The following is a 24188-nucleotide window of genomic DNA, read 5'->3' as shown; positions in this document are numbered from 1 at the left end:
GAGGAAGGGATGGAAGGAGAAAGGAGTGTAGGAAAAGCAGGGCTTAGTAGGCCTCGGTAGGATAGTCACTGGCACACTCCATGTGTGGAGTACAACAGCATTCGGGTCCCTGATTTCATTAGGTGTAGTTGAAATGTTTATCTGTGATGGCTCCTGTTACAGTTCCATCTCTCTCCACACGGCCCAAATCAGTAGTGAACTAAGTGTATATGTGTGGGAGGACGAGGGAAGGGTAGTGGAGCAAAACCCAATAAAACCCAGTCATTGCTAGTGGCTGCCCCGTTATGCATTCTCTCCTGCCACCTGAGAGCTCATTTGAATTAAGTTCTCAATACTGAAATTATTAATATTTGTATTCAGAACTATTGAATAGCTGAGTTTCCTAGGAAAAAAATATAACTGTTTCTTATCTATGATTGACTAGGAAGAGTCGTAAAGGGTATAGAATAGAAAAAGCAAACTGGCATTTAGAATTTAGCATATTTTGATTAGTCACATACACTTTTTTTGGCCTCACAAACGTTTTTGGGAGGAAGGAACCCAGCATAAAGAAAAGGGGGGAAAATGGAGGAAAATGGCAATGAATGAGAGTAGGTGAAAGAGAAACAATAACAGGGCATGTGTGTGCAAGGAAGGGCAGGAGCTGTGTGCTTTTGTCAGTGTTATGTTGCTATGGTAATGAAGCAAAATTGGGCTGATACTGCTTGCTCTATGGGTTTGCTTTGAATGAGGGGCTAAATATGTGCAAGCAGAATGACAAATTAACTCTTTAGCAAACCAAAGGGACAATCTGACTGTACTTCATCTAAAAATTCAATATAATCTTTGTAAGAACTCTCACATTCCATTGAAGTAATACCCAAAGAAGACTCTGAAGACTTATACAATCCTTTTGAAATTTCTTTTTGTGAATTGGCAGTGAATGAAAACTATACTGAAAACACACATTCAGTATAGAAAAAATTTAAATACATAAAGGAACAAAGAAGATGATAAAAAAGACATCTAATCTAGTTAACGTTCGGATGCGTAGCTCTTCAGTCTTTTCATTTATATATGTATGCCAGTTGAGATTGGACTTTATAATTGTATGTTGTATGTTTAGGCTGATTCCAGTTTTTCATTGTTATAAATAAGATTTCAAAGCAAAACATTTACATAGTTTTTGTTGTACCTTCATAAACCTAGAGCTGTTCTTGATATAATGTAGCCATTCAACAAATAGGAACCATCATGATTACTGGCACCCACACATATGTGTAGCAAGGTCAATAACTATTTGTTGACTTAGCAATTTGGGTTGTTATTCAAATATTATAGAAGGTGCCCTGCAGGAGTCTCGTTCAGGTATAAGGCTGGAGAGCTTAGCAAGCCTTCTGCCAGAGGGTCTTACAAGGCGGCATTTACTTTTCTATGATTTTCAAACCTTAGGGTTTGCAGAACGTACATGCACCTATGTAGTCAGGATTTGGAGATGCCAACTCACATAACTAAACCCAGTAGAGATGGCTGATTTAATACAAATTTATTAATTGGCAGTATGGAATATAACTGCCAGGAAGATAGTACATTTCTATCTGTACAACCAGCATATCCTCTTATATAATCAGACAACAACTACCAGAAAGGATCAGAAGGTTACTAACAGAATCAGATAGGATGTAAAAGTGTTTGTAGCCTTGTCATTCAGATAGGTCACTCTCTTTCCTGGACAGTTCATACAGTCTTTCTCCAGTCTCGGTACCATATAATCAACTATTTAAGTTTTTCCTTTCTAAACATATTTCCCAGATCACCTTAATGAGAATTGTAGGGGTTCCTAACTGTGGGGGTTTAAGTCACATACTTACAAAGTCTTGGTCTACTTCCTGAGATGGCTGTTCATGTTCATTACATGTGGATATGGATAGTTTAACTCGGGATAACTGGATAACCTTATTTCTCTTTGTCACTATATTCATCAGTGGTCCCCGTTGGGTTGAGCATTTTGGCAGAGAGAATTAAAAGGTTTCAGTCTATTTATAAAAGTGCTTATAGAATAAAAATGTAAAGGCTACAGATATGACCTGAAAATATCATTTGCTTAATAAATATTTATTGAGTACATCCTGAAAAAATAAGTGGAGTAACTCATCAAGTCTAAGAACTGTGAGATTTCTCTCATGGCTCAGAGAGGCTGCAATTTTAAAATTGTGGTGACCTTCAGTGGTATCTTCTGAATTTTCTAAGGGGCGAGAATTTGGGCCAGGAACTCAATCTTGGCTTACTTTAAAACACCTGTGGATTGGCACTATGTAGACATAGTTGTGTGGAAGTCAGTGAAGCATAGTCTGAACTGGGGTTGTTTGGGAGGACATGTTTGGGACTGTGTGAATATTAAGGTCTGGGTCTAAGGAGATTATGCAGTTTGGTCATGGCCCACTCTCAGGCTGGTCAGTGCCTTCTATGAGTTTCTTGTGATTCTAGATGTCCCACAATCAGACCAAATATGATTTCCCATGTGATCCAGACTGGATAAAGAAGAAAGTAAAGCTGGGAAGAGGCTGGTGCACTGGGAAAATGTGCAGGGGTCTGCAAACTGGAGTTTGGGGATGCAGGTGAAGATTAGGTTAAGTATGAGATTAGGAGTGGTGGAGACAGGTGTGAGATGAGAGAAGGCTGTGTTTAGATCTGCAAGAACAGTGGAGGAGTTCCAGATTAAAACACTTTCAGGATGTGGTCATGAGAATGCATTCTTACTCAGAATAGAATGGATGGTGGGTAGAGGTCTGTATTTTCAACTCTAAACTCTCCTTTATCCTCCAGAAGTCCTAAAGACACCTGTATTTGAATATTCCATTAATCCCTGGCCTAGACAGAATTCTTCATCTGTCCCCGCCAACCTGATCTCCATCCATCCCACATTGCTGTCAGCAGCATCATCCACCCAGTCCAGAAATCTGGAAGTCAGTCATCCTCAACATCTCCTTCATGCTCTCCCAAACACAGTCAATTACTGAACCCTGCTCATTTTACTTTATAAACATTTCCAAATTTCTTCCCTCCTCTCTATTTTCACTGCTGTGGCCTTGGTACAGCTCTTTATTGCAAACCCTATCACTGATGGTCTTCTTGTCTTAAAAACTTCCAGTCTACCCTGCACTGTTCCCAGCCTCACCCTGTGTTGAACGAGCTTTTTCCTTCAACACTTTAGCCTCCACTCCTGTTCCCTCTTCATTGGCTTCATTGGACACACCCTGCCCTCCAACCACACTGAATAGCTTGCATTTGCTGGAATCTTCCATAGTCTCTCCTTGTCCCAAGCTTTAGTTCAAAGACTGCTCCCTTTTCCTGAAACACCTCTCCTTTCTTTTTTCTTCCTGGCTAACTCCTGTTTCATGCTTTAAGATCAGACTTGATGTTGCTTCCTCTAAGCTTTCCCTGGTGACAGCTTTCACCCTTACCTCCCCGGCTGAGATCCTCCAAACACGTTCCCACAGGTTGTGCCGGTGGAGGATTCTCTGCCCTATATTGTGAATGCAGATTTATTTGTCTTTCTTCCCCCTTAAGCCACAAGTTCTTTGAGGGAAGAGATTTGAGTCTTAGTCAAATCTGTATTTCATTGCCTGGTTTGGAGTCTAATACATAGTAGACTCTTAATAAACACCCAATGAAGGATAAATAATTGAATGAGTGAATCCAGGGAAGATCCACCACCATAGTTCTTTGATTTTGTGAACCCCTTGCCTTCTTGGACAATGATGGTTCTATGAAACACTGTTAAATCGTGTCTTGTCAGAACATTAAATCCTCATTAAAAATTCTTTGCCATCAAAGACTGAGCTGGAAAAATAGTCAAGTGTCTTCATTTTTACAGATGAAGAAACTAAGGCACAGAGTGTTAAATAATACACAGCTGGGCAGAGCTGGGATAGGATCCTGGGCTCCTGTGTCCTGACTCCGTGCTTTTCCCAGCGACCATGCTGCCTCCCCCAAGCACCTGTAATTGCAAATTCTTTTGATCTTGTTTCTTTCAGGAATGCATTATGTGCTTCTAGCCTCAGGAAATGAACACGTCCACCTGCGGACAACTCCCAGTAGATGTTTAACATTTTTTCTGAAATGATTTTGCTCTGTATTTCATGCACAGGGTTAAAGAGAGTGCTTTCCAAATTGGCTGCTCCTGGGCTCCATGTACTTCAGAAATTCTGAGGGAGGAAAAGAAAGTCAGCTTCTTCTCTCACTTGGCTAGAAGAGTGAACGTGGCCTCTGAGACAGGATCAACTTGGTTGAGTAACGTACTTCCCTGGTGGATTTTTATAAAAATGGTTCACATGTAAGTCACGAAACTAAAGCATCTGATGCTGGAGGTGGTGAGGTGGGTGTTCATAAAGTAAATTGCAAAGCTCAGAGCTGTTCTCATCTTTTTATTATGGTAATATGGACTTCTTTTCAAGTGCAACCTGGATTTGATGTTTGCTTCTATTTCCCCCTTTCTTCTGTTCTATGTATCTGCCCCCATCTGTTAAAATGATCCCTCCTGGTTTTTTTTTCAGCCTATTTCCCTGATCATTGTACTTAGTGCTTGTGGCATTTACACATGTTTAGCAAATCAGCTTGACTGAGGTTTCCTTTAGTTATAGGACATAACCTAGTTTAGATATTTGATTTATTTGAATTGCTGGCTTCAAAACACTGTTGGGCATTTTACATTAATTTTTAAAAGAGGGTGTTAGGTTTAGGTAGAGTGGGAACCTGCAAAATATCATAAATCCTGTGAAACAAAAGCCGCAGGAGTCTGGAGAGTCTAAGATTGTAAAAATCTAACTTTGACCACAGACAGCTGCAGCCATGCTGGCATTCCTATCCTCCCTATTAAGGATGAAGCTACCCCACCTCCCCTATCTCTGCAGGTGTTACTCCCCCTGGAAAAACCTTCTATAAAACTCGAGGCTTTCCCCTCCCTCAGGGTGGACGCTATTTGGCCTCCACCCATCTGCACCCAGATGCTCAAAATAAAACAGCATTTTGCTACACCTGAGGCTTCGTGTGTCTCCCTCTTGGCTCCGGACCTAACAAGGGTACCTGTTGACTAGATGACCAGTCTGTCAAATTTTTGCCTTTTATCATCTCTCAAAAGTTTTCATATTTCTTCTTATAAGGGATTATTAATGATGTTTACTCCTCCAAAAAGTAACATAGAAAAAAGCCATAAATCTGAACACTGGAGGGCAAACTGATAGTGAGGACCTTCCGTTTTACTGAGGCTTAGAGGCTACTACGTTCCACTCTGAACCGCAGATTGCACGCTATGTCTATATATGGGGTGTGTGTGTGTGTGCATGTATTTGTATATAAATATATTAAGTATAGCCACCATGCATGTTTGTTGGGGTATCAGATCAAAGCACCCTCAGAAACATATTCTCAGTACTAAAGACAGCACTGTGGGGCAATTTCAAGGAAGTTTAATCAAGATCATTGCATGACCTCTCTTTTTTATCTCAGGTATTTATCACAGAATTTTAGCTTGCTAAAATAAAAAGACACACCAAATATTTACTAGTAAAACCTTCTGAATCAATTTCTTGCTCATTTACAGTTTAGGAATAATAAAAATTCTAGGTGATGAACCTGAAGTTTGCGATTACACAAAAGAAAAGAAATGATTCTGAGACTGATCATGAACTTGAATTTCACGGTGACTCCCCCTGCCAGGTGGAGGTCTGAGCACCTCACAGGTTCCGTTCCCCGAGCCCATCCGTTCCTGCAGCCTCAAGCTTCCGGTAGGGGGTGCTGTTGTCTAATGCAAGGCCTATTGTTCTCAGCAGAATTTGATTATTGCTTCAGATCATTTCTAACCTTTGCCCTTTCCCAACATTTAATCTGTTTAAATTGATATTGGTTATTTACTCTTAAGTTTACTGTGAATTTAATCTTATGTTACTGTTTTAATACATTAAAGTGCCATTTTGGTTGCTGCCACTGCACTGATTAGCACTAATTTCCCCCAGAATGTTTTCTGAATATTGGTGAGCTTGTATAGGAAAATGAATAATAATTTTGTTTTAAAAACAATGAAATATTTGATTACTTTGTAAAAATGCATGAAGCGAATTTTGATGAGGTAGGTTGGGAATCAAATTAAAACTTTTGGAGGAATAGAATATACAAGTTTTGCCTTTATAGTTTTATTTTTCTGCTGGTGAAGATGTGTTATATTTGCATTTTTGAGCCTGAATAATTTTAATTCGATTTTTATTGTACAAACCCAAGAGGAACATTTGCTTTGTTTTCACTGATTAGTTATACAATTATTCTTTTCAGATACTACATGAACCATGAACCATAATATTATATTTCTTGTTAATACATTTTGGCAAAGTATTTACATGACAACACAATACATAAATGTAATGACTTTCTCAAATGAGTACATTGTTGCTATGAAGCAATCACTTTTATTTTAATACAAGTAAAATTCATTAGATTTTTCTCAATTAGCAAAGCGACTTTTCCAAATGAACTAGTGAAGGAAAAACATTGCCTGTTTTATCCTGGCCCAGCTGATTTGCTTTCTATTACCAGATGCCTATTTGGGAAGGAGAGGAAAAAAGAGAAGTGTTTAATTTTAATAAACTTGATGCAATGCTGACTCCTAGGGGATTAGGTATGGTTCTGATACACTTAGTTTCTTTTTAGTTAGTTTCAAAGTAAAAGGTAAATTTGAAAGAAAAAGCTTTGAAGCAAAGATACTACCTTCAAGACTCTCTCATGTTGAAAAGTAGAACTTGGAGACTCAAATGAACAAATCCTTTGAATTGCAAACTTAATTTAAATGAAAGAATAGTTTATTTTTTCCCTCTTCACTAAAAATGTTTAAATCCTGTCATAAGTCTAATAACCAGATTAAGTCATTTGACACAGACAGTTGAGTTGAGCCCTGTATCTGTAAGTGCAAATGTAGCTTTTGGGGAAAAAAATACAATTAACTTTGAATTCACATTTATATAGTATAGATTTCAGATTAACTTAACTGCTTTTTTATGAAGTAATTTTTTAGTTCTAGTGTTGGATGTTCATTTTATATGTAAAGACTTTTTTCTTTTTTTTTTTTTTTTTTTTTTTTTTTTTTTTTTTTTTTTGTTGAGACAGAGTCTCACTTTGTTGCCCAGGCTAGAGTGAGTGCCGTGGCGTCAGCTTAGCTCACAGCAACCTCAAACTCCTGGGCTTAAGCGATCCTACTGCCTCAGCCTCCCGAGTAGCTGGGACTACAGGCATGCGCCACTATGCCCGGCTAATTTTTTCTATATAGATTTTTAGGTGTCCATATAATGTCTTTCTATTTTTAGTAGAGACGGGGTCTCGCTCAGGCTGGTCTCGAACTCCTGACCTTGAGCAATCCACCCGCCTCGGCCTCCCAGAGTGCTAGGATTACAGGCGTGAGCCACCGCGCCCGGCCGACTTTTTTTCTTAAGTAAAAAAAATGACACTAGCTATGTACACACTGGATGACTCAGAGTATGGGATTTGTCAAATCTGTTAGATAGTCTTAATTAAAAATGCAAAAAATAAGAATATTAATTATTCTATATATTTATAGGGCTCCTGGTCTTAATATACTTAGTATCACTGAATCTAATCCTTGGAATACCTATTTAGCATCTTTCAGGTAAGATCATAAAATGTTAGTTAAATAATAATTCTAAGAGAATAACGTTCAGGCTGAAAATGCCAAATTCTAGTAATATCTTTCTAGGATAAGGGACAACTAATTTACTCTGTCTTGTAGGAAGCTAGGTTAAAGTGTTAACATATAATAAATTATACATTAATCGTGAGGAAAGTTATCAATATCTTTCTCTTTTTCTCATATTCCAAATAGCTCTTAACTTGGTGGAGGGGGTGTAGAGCCTTAAAAAAAAAAAAAAAAACAATTACAGTAATAAAGAAGGGGCATGTGATATTCTCCAGTAAAGGGAACCGGGCTCCTTAGAAAAATGACTGATTATAGGGCTGATGCAGGGAATATACAAGATGAATCTAGGGCATCTTGTAGTGCCAGAGAGTAAGGAAGTGCACAAAACACAAAAAAAAACCAAAAAAAAAAAAAAGAAAAAGAGGTGGGTCAAAGGTGCATAAGAGGCAAACTAAAAGCTGCTAGTGCACAAACCTGGAACAATTTGGGCAACCAAATAAATAAGGTATTATTAAATTATAACCCAAAGTATAAAATAAATATTCATAAGTCCATGATTGAATGAATAGGGGAGAAAAGATAAATCTTCCATATGGAAGAATTCCAAATTATTTATGTAGGTACTCACCACTGATCCTCAAGGAGGTAGAGCTTAACTCTCCACCCCTTGAATTTTTGCTCTGCTTAGTGACATGCTTTCGAAAAGTAGAATGTGGGAAGAGGAAATAAGCAACTCTACAGTGCAGAAATGTTGCCAACACTGTGTGGGCAGAGTGATCAGAGTTATCCTCAACAGTGAAAAGTTATGTTGCTAGCATGTGGGGAGAATAATATTTGATCTTCATTATCTTCCTCCCAAATACTCATAACCCCAGTCTAACCATGATAAAAAAAATCAGACAAACCCAAATTGAGGGACATTCTGTAAAATATCTGACCAGCATTCTTCAGAATGATCAAAGTTACCAAAAACAAGGAGAACCTGAGAAGGAGACATGCTGACTAAATGTAATGTGATATCCTGGAGTATGAACCTGGAATAGGAAAAAATTAGTGAAACGGAATAAACAGTGGAGTTTAGTTAATAGTAATGTACCGATGTTGGTTCCCTAGTTGGGACAAATGTACCAGGAGAAACTGGGTGAGGAATATAAGGAAACTGTAATATTTTAGCAACTTTTCTGTAAGTCTATTCTAAATTTTAAAAGTTTATTTAAAAATGGAAGAGTATTTAAGATTTCATTTCTGTTTCATAGGCCAAGATAGGCTTGGAGGGAAATTTGAGATGGGGAATAGCAAAATGTGTCACAAGAACTAATTCTTTCTCTAAAAGCTCAAATGATTTGTGAAAAATGCTTCCCTCCCACATCCACACTCAAAGCTTTCACTCTTCTGGATAATAGAGATCGCAATGTAAATTGGGTTTGAAGAAGTCCATGTTTTGCCATAAGCTAGTGGTTAATGTGATGGATGTGCCTGACCATATCAAGCACGGACTGAAACTGATTCTTACATAACCTAGACTGGTGTCTTTAATAATTATTGTCCTGGGGACTCTCTCTGCTTCTCTAAAGTGAAGGATTTTCAGTCTATTGAAGTCTAAGTTTTCTCCTAATTGGCTTTCTCTCTCTCTCTTTTTTTTTTTCTTTCTTTTTTTTGGTGACGGACCTCCTCTAGTAGTTTCATAAAAAGGAATACATAAGAGAAGCAAATATTTTGGGGAACTTCACTGTCTAAATATCTCCCTTAAGGGATATTTTGATTGGGCCTTGAATTCTAGGATGTAAATTATTTTCCCTAAGAATTTTGTAGCATTACTCCACTTTCTTCTAGCTTCTTGTATTCTCTGAAGAAATCCAATCCAATTCTGAATCTTGATTGTTTATATCTGTTTTTTCCCTTTAGAAACTTTGTGGATCTTTTCATTGTCCTCTGAGTTCTGAAATCTCAAAATTATGAGCCTGTTATAAGGCTATTTTCATTTGTTGAACTGAACACATACTGGGCCCTGTCAATGTGGGGAGTTATGTTCTTCATTCGATTTTGGAAAAATCTTAAGGATTTTTTGTTGGTGACTTCTACCCCTCCATTTTCCCTGTCATCCCATTATTCAGATGTTGGACCTCCTGTATTTCTAACTTATAACTAAATACTCTTATATTTTCTATTTGTCTTTCGATCTAATTTTGGTTGAGCTTCTCAATTTCTCTTCTAATTCATTTATTGAATTTCTTTATTTCTGTTATCATACTTTTAATTTCCAAGAATTCTTTTCATACATTTTTTGAATGTCCATTTTTTTTTTTTTTTTTTTTTTTTTTGTTGAGACAGAGTCTCACTTTGTTGCCCAGGCTAGAGTGAGTGCCATGGCGTCAGCTTAGCTCACAGCAACCTCAGACTCCTGGGCTTAAGCGATCCTACTGCCTCAGCCTCCCGAGTAGCTGGGACTACAGGCACACGCCACCATGCCCGGCTAATTTTTTCTATATAGATTTTTAGTTGTCCATATAATGTCTTTCTATTTTTAGTAGAGACGGGGTCTCGCTCAGGCTGGTCTCGAACTCCTGACCTTGAGCAATCCACCCGCCTCGGCCTCCCAGAGTGCTAGGATTACAGGCGTGAGCCACCGCGCCCGGCCTGAATGTCCATTTTTAATAGCATCTCCTCTTTCATGGATACAGTATCTCCTGTTATTTCTCTGATGATTTTGATGATATGTTTTTAATGCTTCTGTCTCCCTCTATAGTCTTTATTTTCTCCAAGTTGCAACTTACTTGTTTTTTCCTTATTTTAGTTTCGTCTATGTTTTTTATGTCAGAGCTTTTCCTCTGATTTCTGGGAATTCTTATCTGTTGATAACAATTAAGAGTGGATCACCTAAAAACTCAGTGAAAAGTCTATGCTTAGCATGGGAGGCTTGATTACTGTCTCACTACAGACTGGTTGGACTGGTCTGCTTATGGGAATTCCCACCCCACATCATTATTTCTAGATCTTTTCTCTTGGTTGGGTCAGATTTCCAAAGAAGAAACTTTATCACTCATGGGTAGTATAAACCTCACTGTCTGCTTTGTGGGAGACAAGTGGAGGAAGAGTGCTGGTGGTGATACCAGCATTTAACAGGTATACATACTTCACTTAATCCTTCTTTTCAATATAGTGTCCGTACCATTCACTTCCAACATCTTCCTTCCTCCCATAACTCCAATTATACCCTCAATAGACTTTCCACCGTTCCTCCTGTTTTAAGCTTCATCTTCATATACATTTTCACAAATATCTGGAGCCATCAATCCCCAGGGCTTTAGGGATTCAGTTCTGAAAATCATGCTTTGTTTGTTTTATTCCCCCCGCCCACCATCACCTCAGGACTCAGCTTTCTCTGATTTACTAGTATCAGCTGTCCTCTTTTCTAGCTTCCAACAGTTTGTTGCTATCATCTCTTTCCCGTTGTCTTTGCACTTGAATCTGTATGCCACTTTAAAAAAACGAAACTTTTTCTGTTGTTTTTGTGTGTTTTGGTAAGTATGTCAGAAGACATGTGTATATTTAACCCGTCATTTTTAGATGGAAGTCTTTATTGTGTACCCACCATGAACTGGACTGTGCTGGGAACAATGGAAAACACAAGAATGTTTTCTTGGGTCATGCAATTGAATCATTGTCAGGTCTCAGTTTTAACCTGAAATCTAGAATTGGCCTTAGGAAGGATGAGTAATTCAAGATGCTAACTTTCCCACCGTTGAGCAATGAGTGAAAGAAAGGTGCAAAGAGCGCAGCGGCATGGTGGCTCGTACCTGTAATCCTAGCACTCTGGAAGGCCACGGCAGGAGGATAGCTTAAGGTCAGGAGTTGGAGACCAGCCTGAGCCAGAATGAGACCCTGTCTCTATCAAAAATAGAAAAATTAGCCGGGCGTGATGGCATGTGCCTGTAGTCCCAGCTACTCAGGAGGCTGAGGCAGGAGGATTGCTGGAGCCCAGGAGTTTGAGGTTGCAGCAAGCTATGATGACACCACCGTATTCTAGCCAGGGTGACAGAGTGAGACTCTGTCTCAAAAATAAATAAATATAGAAAGAAAGTTGATTGATGTAATAATTGTGCTAGTTAGAATGAGTAAAGGAACCTTCCTCTAAGTACTTTATGTATTCAGATTTCTATATGCTGTAATAATTCTTTTCTTTCACTATTAGTCCAAAGAAAATTAATGAAGCTGAAAAAAAGAAAAAAACTTTTTTTTTTTCTGAGCATATTTAAGATAGTCTTGGGAAAATAAATCTTCTTTGAAGGGGTCTTAAAATCCCCCAGGATTCAAACATAATAAACTGAAGGTCACACAGTCAAATGTCCATAAGAGCCACATAGGATACATGGGTATAGTGAAAGAGAAACAATAGAACATGAAATCTAGTATATGACAAAAGGTCCTTGACCTAGAGTTGGACTAGGGACCATAGAAAGCAGTAGGAATTGTGGAGAACTGGAAAGGGAATGCCCTATTTAAAGTGGGTTCTTGCTATTGAACTTCAGCCTTGTGGAAATGAGCAATCCAAGTTGCCAAGGGAAACCAGAAATCTATATTTTAATATGAAATTATAAAATGAAATATTAAAATATTGATATGAAATAGCCCAATTTAAAAATTTTAAACATTGACACGGAGTTAGATTTTTAAAAAAAAATACTGTACAGACCAAGGACAACATATTTGTGAACCAGATTGAGTTGCAGGTCTCCAGTTTACAACCTATGCCGTAGTCTTCTATTTGCCTTGGGTTCATTTTTCAATTATATAGTCATCCATAATTGTCCTGGCAAATGTAGCTCCAAAGGTTGATGTTCATCTCTGAGAAATATTAAGCTTAGTAAGATGCAAAAAAAAAAAAAAAAGGAGATGTGGATCTACTAGCAGATGGGCCTAGAAATCCTATATGCTCTTTGCCATAAAGCTACACTATTTTTTCATATAGAATTGATTCAATTCCTTAAAACCAACCTGCTTTTCCACATTCCTTCTAATCAGAATTGATTCTGTAATACTATATAGCTGTATAAATGAATGAAGAAGCTCTTTGTCCATTGATAGGAAAAGATTGCCAAGATACATTGTTAGGTAAAAAAACCAATGTGAAGAGCAATATGTCTAATATGCTAATTTTTGTGTTAAAATACAGGAAAATATAGACATATTTGTATATTTGCTTGTATATGCATAAAGAAAATCTATAAGGTTACATTTAAAAAATTAAGAACAACTTATGGGATAGTAACTGGACAGATGGTGACAATCTGGAGAGGAGGCTTTCACTATACATATTTTTCTCAAGTTATGATATTACTTTCTTGAAAAATTAAATTAAAAATTATTTTATTTTAATCAAAAATCTTTATCAAATTAACTTAAGTTTGAAAAGGGTTTTGTATTGGCTTAAGTACCTAAAGAGTCCAGGGTTAGGACGAGCTCAATAAGGCATGGCTGGATAAATTAGGACTTTCTCATTTTTGTTCTCTATTCCTCTCTAACTCTCAACTCTCAGCTGTAGGGTGTTGACTACATTTTCTCTTGCAGCAGATGGCTGCCCTCCAAGGTTCTGGGAAAAAATGGCTGTAAGATGCATGAGTCACAGGCTTACATTATTCTTGTAGCTTGCCAAAGAGGAAGAGAAAAGATCTCTTCTTCTCTGGCAGTGAAGTCTCAAGAACTCTAGATCATCTTGGGTCATATACCCATCCTTGATCCCTGAATCAATCACTGTGGTCAGTTGGTAGCTCTGATTGGCTAGACCTAGGTCACATGGTGATATTGAGGTTGTCCTGACATGTACCATATAGGAAGGGATGGATATTACCTCAAGCTAGGGGTGATGGGCAATGAATACATATCTATTGCAGAGCCAAATGTGCTCAAAACTAGAACGAACCTTGTAAATCTCTGTGGGTCAGACCTTTATATATAGACCTGCTGCAGAACTCAGTGAATTGCAGGATGCCGGGGAGATGGAAAATACTATCCAAAAGTATGCCCTCCATATGTAAGCTGGGAAGTTGAAACTAGAAGTTGACATTTTTCCAAGACCCTACCTGATTAAAGTTGCTATTTTACAAACCAGGAAATACATTAAGCCCCTTCCCCAAACAGACTGTTTGTTCTGTCCAGGTATAAGTAGTTTTAGAGCCCCTGAGACAAAAGAAAATCTTTGCCAAAAGAAGGACCAATACAGGAGGCTCTGATTTCAGAAATACTGAATTAATCTTCCCAAACTTGACAAATTTTTGGAAAATAAGAAACTCGGCTAAGTTCATTAAAAAGTTATCTAATCTGGTGACTGAAGACAAACATATGGGTGTCTAGTTAGTGAGTCAGCTGGCTGATGTGTCATGTAGCTTTTTCAGGACATGAGGAGAACCCATTTGCTTCAAGAGAGAATGCAGGTGCACTCAAAAGTGGCCACACCCTATGCATTGTGAGAGGAAGCAGGGTGAATCAAGTCACTTGAATCCCTTGAAATATCGGTTTCCCCATCTGGTAAATTGAGATGACAGTTTTGTTTTGCAAAATTTGGGGGAGTTGTGTTAATGTCTGCTATAGACTCAATGTTTATATTCCCCTTCGCCAAATTGATACATTGAAATCCTAACCCCACTGTGAGGGTGTTGGGAGTTGGGGCCTTTAAGTGGTGGTTAGGTAATGAGGGCAGAGCCCTCATGACGGGGATTAGTGCCCTTATAAAAGGGACTCCAGAGAGCTCCTTTCCCCTTCTGCCATGTGATGTTACAGTGAAAAGATGGCTGTCTATGAACCAAGAAACGGGCCCTCACCAGACACCAAATCTCCTGGCACCTTGATTTTGGACTTCCAGTCTCCAGAACTGTGAGAAATAAATTTCTGTAGTTTATCAGCTACCCAGTCTATAGTATTTTGTTATAGCAGCCCAAATAGACTAAGACAGTATCCTACTGCTGCTGTAACAAATTACCACAAACATAGTAACTTCGAACAATACAAATTTATTATCTACAGTTCTGGAGGTCAGAAGTCCAAAATACGTTGGCAGAGCTGTGTTCTTTCTGCAGTTACTAGGGGGAGAATCCATTTCCTTGCCCTTTCTAGCTTCTATAGGCTGCCTACATTCCTTGGCTCATGGCCATATCACCCTGACTTCTGCTTCTACAGTCATATCTTCTTTTCTTTTCTTTCTTTTTTTTTTTTTAAGAGCCAGTGTCTTGCTATGTTGCCCAGGCTGGGGTCCAACTCCTGGGCTCAAGCCATCCTCTCTTCTCAGCCTCTCAAGTAGCTGTGGCTACAGGAGTGTGCCACTATACTCCCAGCTTCATATCTTTTTTTGACTCTGACCCTCCTGTCTCTCTCTTATAATGACCCTTGTGATTTCATTAGCTCACCCAGATAATCCAAGATAATCTTTCTATAAGAAGATCCTTAACTTAATAACATCTGCAAGGTCTGTTTTGCCATGTAAGGTAACATATTGACAGGTTTTGGCGATTAGAACCTGGACATCTTTGGGAGTCCATTATTCTGTCTACCATGGGTATAAAATGAAGTAACATTTGTAAAGGTTATTAGCACTGTTCTTGCCACACAATAGATACTTCATCAACTTCAATTGTTTTTAACAATTCAGTTTTAACCATTCAGATGTCTGAACATGCATCCTGTCCAGCATTAAATTTTTAGATGTTGAATATCCTAGTAGGGACAGAATACATAACAGTATATTCTCGTGAATAGCAACCTAATTTTTAACACTTATGAGCTCTTTGTGCTTACCTTAGAAGAGATGTTTTGTCCAAAAGTAAAGTGCAGTCCTTGGATGGAACTATTTTAAGCAGCTAAATAATAAACATGGAAGTTCTTTTCAGTTACTCTTTAATGAAGACCAAATGTGACACATGGATTGTGGAGAATTTTCAGAGAATAATCAATGTCCTAAAGAATGTTATATGTTGTAGATAGTATAAATAGTAAAAGAGTTATTTCATCGAAGTATCAAATCTGGAGGTTAAGATTTGGCAATACGGGTATTTGCACCTTAGCACATCTCCCCATTGTGCTTGGGTTAACAGGTTCCATGGACATCACAGGGTCCTTCTTTTGGGGAGGATCCTGCTGACCCAAGACTAGACTCAGCACAGCCCAGTGGCTCCAAATTGGAAGATGAATGCTGAGTTTTGATGCTTTTCTCCTGGCCTATTACACTCCAATAACTTCGATGGCCAAACAGAACACCCTATCACTTTAAAGAAGGTGCACAGTGGCCTTTGAAAGTCTCCCAAAATGATTCATGAAGCCTATTTCATACATCTAAAGAAAGATAAAGATTAAGGCTTTATGAATTCTAGTGAAAAAAAAAAAAAAACCCCAGGATTCCCAGAGGGATCAATCTTTACAATAATTAAGTTTATATTTGGGATGATGGGCCATCCCTGGTATGTGTTCTTTCTGGTTAATAATAGCCTTTGTTTGGTAGTCTCCTAGGAGGGAATGCTAATGTAATACTCACTGAGTTTTCTGCTGCTGGCTGGGAGTTATCAATAGGTCATAAATAAACCACCACCACATAGAAAAGACAATAAGATTATATATACTCCTACTACCTCCAATTGCCATAAGAGCAACAATTATAAGGTTGTACTCCTACAGCCACCCTAGGGAGAAAATGAGAGGAAAATGTTCCATTAGCTTAATGAAGAGAGCATGGCAGAGCCACAGTCAAATTTTCTCACTATTAGCACCTATGGTGTGCCCCAGCACACGAGGGAAGCTTGAGTTGCAGGGTAACAATTAAACTTTCTGACAATTAGCCCCTACAATGTACGGTCCCTGAACTCAAAGGAGATATTTCAAAGAATCACATTTACATTTTTCTCACCTCTTGCCTACAAAATTTGAGTGTCATTTGCTTGTGGAAATGGAGGAGTCAGGGTAAAAAGTTTATTTCACAGATAAGTACAAGCTTCATTGGCAGGCTTGCCGGAAAGAACACATCAACTGAATGCCACTATTAGTAAAAGGGAAGGTTAAGGAAGATGAAAGATCTGCAGAGAAATGTTCACACCAACCTAATTAGGGAAAAGATGAACTAAATCAATGTGAGTACTTTAGCTTCCGTGTTATCTGTCTCAGGGAGAAGATTGCTGAGGAATGAAAATAGATGTGAGGCTTCACATTGCAGCTGCCAAAGAATCAGGTTTGCCTCCTGGAAGGCACTGTATTAGAGGGAGAAGAAAGCAGTATCCCTGTGCTCAGATTCTGGGTCCACCATTTATCCTTGCCAAGGCCCAATTGTTCTCTTCTGCAAGAAGTACCAATAGAACAAACTTCCATGGGTTATTGGGAGGATTCAAAGAGAAAATGCATAGATATTAATCAATAGTAAATGCTTAACAAGTGTTAGGTATCATTATTTATGTTCAAAAGTAGATTAGAACACTATGCATTTTTATGGCTTAGATAAATATTTGTGTGATAATGAATATTCTCTAATTTTCCTTCTGGAGACCATGATTCAAACTTTACTTGGGTGGTAGTGAGTAAACAGTCTACTTGGATTCCTCTCAATTTAAGGAAAAGTAAAGGATATTTGTGTAATTTGGAGATGTAATATATCTGAACTGTCCTACAAACTGTCCATAAATACATGGGTAAATATGGGAAAATTATCCAAAACACAAAGAGTTTTTGTTTGGTCCAACTTCTCCAACCAATCAACGGAAATATTGATGTCAATCACACCAGTCCACTACTTCTGTTGCTTCTTATTGCCACACAGAGTCGCTGTTGAAAAGTGGGTGCTCTGTTGCCCACCTCTCTGGGCAGAACAAAAACAGTTCTTAGATGAAGCCCAACTTCTCTTCCTTGGGGCACATTTGACCAAAGGTGCAGCTCTAATGTACACCTCTTTCTGTTTTATACCCCACATCCTCCAGGGTATCAGATGGCCCCAGTAACTCTGGATCAGGGCTGGTTCAAATGTCAGCTTCCTCTTGAACCCAGAACCTTCTCTCCCTACAATTTCCCTCAAAACACCCTCAAAGGATTTCCTGGATTGCAAATTTCCAACCTCTGACTTCCAATTATAGTTACTGATAGAAAGCTAAAAAAGAAGAAAAAGGTAAATCAAATAGCAGATATTGTCTTATTGAGAAACAGTATTGCCTAGGATATAATATTTCAAGTATTACTACCCTTCATGTTTGTGGACTTTAATGGTGTTTCAGAAGGTAGTTTGCAACTGCAATTAAGCTTTAGGTGTTTTGTAAAATTACAATGGTTGTTTTAAAAAGTCTTTTAGTTTGTATCACAATACTGAGTTCGAGAAGTAGAAGTATGTCTTAGTGATATCTTCACCTGTCCCATGGCACCTGCTGTCCTGGTGACAATCAAGCCCTGGGTCACTTCTTTTCCCTGAATGGTTTGTGTGTGTGTGTGTGTGTGGATGTTACCTTTCACAGCACTCGCTGCTCTCTTTCCAACTACTAGAAGGTTCACTTTTGCCCCCCTGCCACCCATCTCCCCACTACCATTTATGTGACCATTATGTATTATGTTGTAAAAATTGTACCCCACTTCTATTCCCAGAACTCTTCATCCTTCTTCCTTCCCCTTTTTAACTCCAAAGAACTTATCACCACCTAAGATACTACATATTTTACTTCTTTATGTCTTTATTTTCTAGCCCCTCTTACTATAGTTAAGCTCCATGAGAACAGGGGACTTGTTTTATTTGTTGCTGAATCCCCAGTGCCTAGAATAATGTCTGGCACATAGTAAATACCCAACAAATAGCTGTTAACTGTAGGTAGAATTTATCAATTTGTTTTTATTGTGACTCAATCCAGAAAATTATAGAAGGGAAAGATTTTCATAACTCTACAACTTCCTTTCCTAGCCATGGGCCCTATCATCATTGTCATCACCATCACTTTTTTCTTATTAATAATTAGTCTCGTCACCCAAAATTACATGGTAAAAATGATAAAATCTGATACACTGATAAAAAAGAGAGTCGATTTTAAAAAAGAGAGTGATAAAAAATTTTTTTAAAAGAGACATAAAAAAATCATCTAGTCATCTTGTCCTGCTCCTACATTTTTCAGACTTGGAAACTGACAATAGACGATGTAGTCATGATTGCACAGCTACCTACACTGTCTGAATCTTGAGAGATTTCATTTTAGTTTTAAGATATAAAAGCCCTGTGACTTTATAACAAGATTTGATAACCTGTCCTCATCAGGATAAGTTCATGAGCCCTAATTCCCTGTTTGCAATCAAGAATGATTTTGGCTAAGTCACTTTATCAAAGGTGGACCACATGAGTAGTATGAATAGGGAGTCACTGATACAGTGTAATTTGAGAGGTAATAAGGAGGCCCTACAACCCAAAACATAGAACACTCTCAATCTCAGAAATTGCGCCATTGGCTTTTGTGCTAAGCTTTACTCACTCTCCAATTCTATTGGTTGTTTTTTAAATTTTTAAAAAATGTTTAATTGTTATGTGCACATCATAGCTGCATATCTTTATAGGGTACATGTGATGTTTTGATGCAGGCATATGATGTGAACTAAGTGGTCAGATGGATTGGAGTATACATCACATCAGGAATTTATCATTTGTTTGTGTTAGGAACATTCCAATTCTACACTTTTAGTTATTTTAAAGTGCACCCTAACTTATAGTTAATTATAGTGGCTTTGTTGTTCTAGCAAATATTGTTCATTCTATCTAACCATATTTTTTTGCACCCATTAATCTGCAATTCTACTTGAAAGGCAAATCCTCTAATGTTAGAACACACAAAGTTCCTAGTATTTTAGGACACAGAGATTTTGAAGTAATCCCAAAAATCTAGGTGCATACAAGCACTGAGTTTTTAGGATTGGAGAAGGGGCAGAGTGGACACTAGGAATGTACCCAAAGAGAAAGCAAAAGTGCTGAGTGTCAACTGCCCACTTATGGCCAGCTTGAATTTCTTCCCCAGTTAAATGGGTCAAACAAGCCTTTCTAGTGTTAATGGTGGGATATGATGCAGAACTAATCATATTGTATAAAGGCTCTGGGAAGCACATGGTTGACACACAGTTATTTGACAATAGTTAATTTACTAATAGATAGCACCCTGGGATCTCCTTCTCATTAAGTGAATATTGATGAACATATAAAGCTCATGATTGATGCAGCACGTTTTTGAATGTTTTCTGCATTTGATGTATCTGGCACAAAACAACACAAAATAAAACACATTTTGTAGGCAGAGATGAAATGAGGAATGTAGTAAGGTGTGGAGGGTAGGATGGTCCCCTCCTGATGTAGGCAGCAAGGGGATGCATTCTCTTTAGAGAAGTTAAACACAGTAAAAGAACTGACCAAAAACTGGTCTTTTTATTATCGCTGTGTGCTAATAATTCTAAACAGTGCAAGTGATAAAATCCCCCCAAAATGATTTCTTGGTCTAAATTCTTAAAAATTGCTGTGGTTATTATTGAGTTGAAATAAAACATATGAAAGTTTCAAATTAGCACATTTTGGTAACTTATCCTTTAATAAATATCGGATCCTACACATAAGTTAGAGAATTTCCAGTTATATAGTTAATACCCCGCTCATGGACTCTGCTACACCTATTCTTTTCAAGAGTAACAATTGAGAAGTGTTGGAGCTTGGTTTTAAGGCAATTTCTATCACTAAACTTTGTGATATTACATAACACTGTGTTTAAACAGTATATTTAAAGTGAACAATTTAGCACAGTGATTTTAAGGATGAAGAAGAAGAACCTGAGTTACTTTGATTAGGTCATTCTGTGTAATTTTTATTATGATAGCAAAACATGCCAATGCCAGCTCTGAGGTGCAATGTTTTTGTTTGGAAAGTGCTTTTTTTTTTTTTTTTATACAGGGTCTTATCTATCTTATGCAGGCTGGAGTACAGTGGCACCATCACAGCTCAATGCAACCTTGAACTCACAGGCTCAAGCAGTCCTCCCATCTAAGCCTCCCAAGTGGGTAGGACTACTGGTGCATACCACCACACCAGGCTAATTTTTAAGATTTTTTTGTAGAGACAGTGGTCTCCCTATGTTGCCCAGGCTGGTCTGAAACTCCTGGCCTCAAGCAATCCTCCTGCTTCAGCCTCCCAAAGTGCTGGGATTATAGATGTCAGCTACTCTGCACCTGGCCAAGAAGTGCAAATTTTATTAATATTTCAAATATCAAGTCTTTTACAAAATTTGGATAATACTTTTTTAAAATTGTTAACCATTTGTTTTAAACTAAGGAGTAACTCAGGAAAATAGAATGTTACACCAGTCATATGATTTAGCTATCTGAACTGTATCTTTGGCAGATGTTTTGGTTTATTGAAATTCACTTCTTGGTTATTGTAATATTGTTATGCATTACTGAAACACATCACCATGTAGGTATAAATCCCTCTCCCCTTTTAAAGATACATTAATGTTATTTAAAAGTATTGGTATTTTAAAAATTCTGTAATATTTCCTTTTTTCTTTTTGTACTGGCATGATTATTACAAATACACACATACATACACACATACATATTCAATAAAAGACAATTTGCATTATCTGTACTTCTTTTTTGGCCATCATTCTTGTTCCTTTCATGATTATTACTGAAAATAATTTTATCCTGTGGAAGTGATGATGTTAAAAAAAAATCCAGTCTGGGTGTCAAAGACTCTGGGTATGTCCCTGATACCTACAACACTGGTATAACAATGAGATCTACTAGGATCTCTATTAACTAGTTGCAGCTTTGCAAATATGCTTTGCACCTTGACTGGCTGATTTCTCTAGTGATTACCAAACCAATGAGCTGTCTAAGACCAACGTGAGTTCCATTTTTAACTTAGTTAAAAGAGAAGAATTCTTATTATTGTAATTCCTTTGTCTTTACTGGTTAAATTAACATTCACTTATTGGGGTTGCTGTGCAATATATGATATTATTTTACCTACTGTGTGTTCAAAGTAGTCTTGTCATAGTAACAGCATGCCGGCATAAAAAGCATTATAGCAAATAGGTAAATACATGGCTTTTGTGAATTAAAAGTAGATAATTATGTCAGCCTTACAGCATTTGTGGGTGAATAGCTAAAAATAATTGGAGTAAAAATGCTGGGAAATATTTAACATTAAATACAAATAATCACAAGATTGTCATGAGAATGACAATGACCAATAAAACATAATTTTTAGTTTCTCTTGATAGAATATTTCAAATTAGAATATGAAAACACATACACAAATACGCTTTCATTTTCCTTTCATTTTAAGGAGTCCCAGTCCTACACTATACACCTCAGGTACAATTGCTGTAATTTTCCTGTCAAAATAGATATCTTCTATAAAAGACTCCCAAATTATTTTTATTTTTTACAACTTATCTTTATGCTTTGAACAAACAGAATTCAAATAAATCCTGATACTGAAAATATTTTGGCTTCCTAGAAACATGTAGGATTATGCTGTATGGGGTGTGCTTACTATTGAGATTCTTTTAAAAACAAACACACCAGAACTTGCAACCAAGTTCAAAGTAGTCTCATTGGTTAACTACACATGTTTTCCAGTGATTCTGCCATTGTGCCAATCCTTATGGGAATGCCTTTTTCCTTGTGAATGGCCATCAAACCATATGGCATATTCTTCCAAATACTTGATTTCTTGAGCCTTATGAATATAAGGTGTTTGATTATGCTAGATAAGGTGGTTTTATTGAAAAAGAAGAGGAAATTATAAGATTCATTTTTCTTCCGTAGCTTCTAAATTAGCTTTGAAGGGTTTTGCAAAGAGAAGTCCCTAAATATTTTTCTAGTTATGATAGCTTCACTGGAATCATCTCCAGAGGAGACTAATTTGAAAGACAACATGTATTTGAATACATGAAATGGAAGCGTTGTTAATGATGTGAGTCCTCCTTTTCGTTTGAAATAGTCAAATAGATTCTAATGGCTTTTGATGTAAAGTGATGAGAGGCAGCATAACAGCTGTGTTTGGGCAAGAACGAAATGCTTAAAGTTAGAAGTCACCAGGGAACTGTCTGACACAATCAGTTTCAGGATATTACATTTTCTCCAATCTCTCTTTTAAATTTTACCTAGAACATTACTCAGCAATGGATTAATGATTTCGCATATATAATTATTCTCAGCCTTATTCCAAAAATGATTTGAGGAAATACTAAAAATGTCATAGTTCAATATTAATAAAGATCAGTACCACAGGATAGGGTAGTGCAATAGAATGCAATAGAATAAGAAATAGATTGAGGCAAAGGGAAAATAAGGATAGAATTAAAATGCAGACAATACAAAGCTATTAACCAGACATGTACATGAAAAGGCTCTGAACACCTTTAATAAAAGTCAGCATTTCAGCTCTCAGCTTCCTAGTTACCAAAGCAGAAAAAAAAAAAAAAAAGATCTGTTACAAGGATGTGTGTGTGTGTGCGAGAGAGAGAGAGAGAGAGAGAGAGAGAGAATGTCGCAGCAGTGGCATTAACTTAACTAGATGAAAATCAAAACCTGACTTTGCCTTTGACACAAACTTTTAACTTCTCTGTGTTGCTGTAAATACAGGGATTTAATAATACCTGGCTTTTCCCTATTTTGCCAGAACAGTACAAAAAAATAACTGGAATGTAAATAATTGTAACCTACTTCCATTTCATAAGTCATTAAGAAAACAGAAACAGCCAATGCTGATATTAGAGGGTAGTCAAAAGGGAGTGAATAAGCATCGCCTATGTGCCATTCACTTCATCTGTGCCATATCATTTAATTCATACACCATTCTGAAGAGGTAAACTTTCTATTTTACAAATGACATAGACCCTGGACCCAAGATCTCCTCCTTAAGTAGAGATGGCATTTGAACTGTGGTCTGCCTAACCCCAGAGCCAGAGTACATTCTCCACTGACTACATTGCTTACTAAATCCTCCAAGTGTTTTACTGAAAAACTCTGTTAGGTAGCATAATGAAGAGTTATCTTTAGATTCCCTAAGCATCAATCTTTGGTTTTCCCAAAGGCCCAAGATTACTCTGAGCACTCATTTGAGGTTTAACCTTCGTGTTGGCCATATATAATACCAACTGAACTATTATTTACTCAATAGTTTTCTTTATATGAATTCATTTTTAATTTAAACAGAAAATGCTATCACTACTAAAAATGTAAAACCAATGTGTTTGCCAGAAATAGAAGACATAAGAGAAATAGCTATTAAAAGATGTTGAGTACATGCAGCTCCTGGGAAGCTCTCAGGCACCACCAACTGTGCCTCCTGGGGTGGGGGTCCCTCCTATGCAGGGAAGTTAGGAGCTCCTTAGATGTTGGGGAGCAGTCTTCAGCAGGAGTTCCTAAGGATGACATCCAGGCCTCAATGTTATATCATTTACATCAGAGAAACCTGGCATTGTGGCAGAGACATGGGCTTAGGGAAGATAAAATATGCTCATTGACA

Source organism: Eulemur rufifrons, chromosome 2, assembly GCF_041146395.1.
Source record: "Eulemur rufifrons isolate Redbay chromosome 2, OSU_ERuf_1, whole genome shotgun sequence".
In the NCBI taxonomy this organism is placed as follows: Eukaryota; Metazoa; Chordata; class Mammalia; order Primates; family Lemuridae; genus Eulemur; species Eulemur rufifrons.
This window is presented reverse-complemented; position numbering follows the sequence as displayed.